The sequence below is a fragment of the Psittacula echo genome (assembly GCF_963264785.1).
Source record: "Psittacula echo genome assembly, contig: SCAFFOLD_33, whole genome shotgun sequence".
NCBI lineage: Eukaryota > Metazoa > Chordata > Aves > Psittaciformes > Psittacidae > Psittacula > Psittacula echo.
This window is the reverse complement of record NW_027664160.1, coordinates 426741-430089: the sequence shown is the minus strand read 5'-3', so window position 1 is coordinate 430089 and position 3349 is coordinate 426741.

Genomic DNA, 3349 nt, shown 5'->3' with positions numbered 1-3349 from the left:
CTGTGTGCAGGGGCAGGAGCTCTGCCTCCTGCCAGGGTCAGCACTCAGCTATGAGGATGAAAGGCACGGACCCAGAGGTATTTGCCAAGCACATCTGTGTTTGCCTTGCAATTACATTAGGCGAAAGGTCTATCAACATCCTCTTGCCAGTTCCGACGTCCTTGTTCCTTGCCAGTTCCAACATCTTCCAAGTACCAGTCAGGGACGGGTCACTCCTAATTGCCTGCTGTGGTTCCTCCTTCCCATGGTCTCTGACAGTTTCGATGCATTCCAACCCCCACACTCAGCCTGCCCGGGAGCTCCCCACAGTGCTGGGGGAGAAGCTCGGGGGGAAGGAACAACACCTGGCAGGAAAGGAAAGGAAAGGAAAGGAAAGGAAAGGAAAGGAAAGGAAAGGAAAGGAAAGGAAAGGAAAGGAAAGGAAAGGAAAGGAAAGGAAAGGAAAGGAAAGGAAAGGAAAGGAAAAGCGTTCTTGTGCACTGGAGAAGGTGCTGTGTGAGTCAGGGCTGCTCAGAGCTCCACATGACTCTGAGTTCAGAGGGTCCTTCTGAAAGACACTGAGGCAGCATTTGCCTTCAAAGGAAGGATTCTGAGCTCTGATGTTTTCCACTCTTGGTGGGCAGGTTGGGCAGTGGGAGCTGGGAATTTCCTTCTCTGCTTTGGAGAAGGCACCGAGAGTCTTGTCAGGACTTGTGTGAGCTTCTCCTGAGACCCTGCACAGGCAGAGATGCTCCTGGGCAGAGCCCTGCTGCCGGGAGGGGTGTGCAGGGCAGAGCTGAGCACACAGCCCATGGGATGGGCTCTGGGAGCACTGAGAGGGAGCAGAGCTGGGCCCAGAGCAGCAGCTCCTGGCAGGGACAGCTCCAGGCGGCAGAGACATGGGCAGGGAGTGGGGGGAAAGTGCAGCCCAGGCCTGGGGAGGGTGCGTTCAGGCAGCTCTCTTGGTGTCTGGCACTGGAGGTGGCTGCTGGCCATGCTCTGCTGGGCACAGTCCTTTGCTTCTCCCCATGAGACCTCCGTCATCTGCTCTTTGAATCATTGCTCCCCTGCTCTCAGCACAGGATGCTTGGTTGTTATTAAGATCAATCTGTGGTTGAAGGCAACTTAAAAGCACTGCAAGTGGAAGCAGTGGTCAAATGGGAAAGGACTCTTAGTGGCTCTGGACTAAGCTAGAAAGAGCTGAGAACTTCCAACTGTATCAATACTCTTCCCATTTTCAGTCATCCGTAGAATACTTTATACGCCAAAGGAAAAATGTCAGCAGTGTTATACTAGGAAATAAAGAACACAGACAAAAGGATTTTTGATGAGAAAATGAACATGAGCCAGCTGTGTGCAGTCGCTTGGGGTATTGTGTGCAGTTCTGGTGTCCTCAACATCAAAAGGACATGGAACTGTTGGAGCAAGTCCAGAGGAGGGCCACAAGGATGATTAGGGGACTGGAGCACCTCCCATATGAAGACAGGCTGAGAAAGTTGGGGCTGTTCAGCCTGGAGAAGAGAAGGCTGCGTGGAGACCTCATAGCAGCCTTCCAGTATCTAAAGGAGGCCTATTAATATGCTGGAGAGGGCCTCTTCACTAGGGACTGTAGTGATAGGACAAGGGGTAACATGCTCAAACATAAACAGAGGAAGTTTAGATTGGATATAAGGAAGAAGTTCTTGACTGTAAGGGTGGTGAGGCACTGGAAGAGGTTGCCCAGGGAAGTCGTGAATGCTCCATCCCTGGCAGTGTTCAAGGTCATTTTGGATAGAGCCTTGGGTGACATGGTTTAGTGTGAGGTGGCCCTGCCCATAGCAGGGGGGTTGGAACTAGATGGTCTGAAGGTCCTTTTCAACCCTAACTATTCTATGATTCTACAATTCTAAGGCCATGCCGAGCCTCTCTTGTGCAGCCCAGACTCATCCGAGTCAGAAGTACAAATAGTGAACTTTACAATCAAGTTGGAATTTATCTGCTATCCCTTGTGATTATCAGAGCTGGACAAAGCACTGCTTCAGAGCAAACCTGACTCCCATCCAACCTGGCCTTGAACACTGCGAAGGATGGGGCAGCCACAGCTTCTCTGCTGGTTAGGGTTCTCTGCTGGGTTAGGGTTAGGGTTAGGGTTTTAGGGGGTTAGGGCGTTAGGGGGTTAGGGCGTTAGGGCGTTAGGGTGTTAGGGTGTTAGGGGGTTAGGGGGTTAGGGTTAGGGTTTTATGGGGTTAGGGTTTTATGGGGTTAGGGTTTTAGGGTTTTAGGGTTTTAGGGTTTTAGGGTTTTAGGGTTAGGGTTAGGGTTAGGGTTAAGTGTTAGGGTTAGGGGTTAGGGTTAGGGTTCGGGTTAGGGTTAGGGTTAGGGTAAGGGTTAGGGTTAGGTTATATTTGTCTCTATTCCTAAAGTCACCATTGTAGCCTTTAGTTATAAAGTACCTAAGATACAAACCAACACAACTGCAGTATTCAGCGTATGAAGCTTCTCTATTGATTTATGATTTCTAAACACAATCACCTACTGGAACAGTACCTAAAATACAGAACAGCAAAGTTACAAAATTTTAACATATGTTCAAAGGCTTTCTTTGCAAACTACAAACTTTTCAAATATAATCACTGCTAGAACGGTTTCAGAAATTTTCACCCTCCTGTAAATCTGTCACTGGGAGCTCAGCACAAGGGGACAGTCAAGGCCCACGCAAGCCCACTGGGCATTGCGGAAGGCAGGAGGGGTGCTGGCAGGTTCTAGTGATCCCTGTGCCAGGCATTCCCGAAGTCACAGAAATTTCTAAACTGAAAAGTAAGAAAAAAAAATTCAAAATAACTTTTATCCGTTGCCCTTTGCAATCTTCCTGCACTCGGAATCCTAAAATGTGCTGTGCAATCTGCAAGGCTTGACAAATCCCAAAGGTTTTCATGAGCCCCATGGTGTATTTGGATTGAGTCCATGAACCTCAGGTGCTGAGAGGAGACTGAGGACTGAGGAAAGGTGAGACTGACTGGTCTGTAATTCCCTGGCTCATCCATTTTCCCCTTCTTGAAAAATGGGGTCATATTTCCCTTTCTCCAGTCATCAGGAACTTCACCTGAGTGCCATGATTTTTCAAATATGATGGCCAGTGTCTTAGCAACTTCATTTGCCAGCTCCTTCAGGACCCGCAGATGGATGTCCAGGTCCCATGGACTTGTGTACGTTTAGGTTTTTAAAGATGGTCTCAAACCAGATCCTCTCCTACAGTGGGCCTAGGGTCTTTATTCTCACGTTCCCTGTGTCTGCATTCCAAGACTTGGGTGGTGCGGTCAGAGCCTTTGCCAGTGAAGACAGAGGCAAAGAAGTCATTAAGAACCTCAGCCGTCTGCAAATCTAGGGTAGC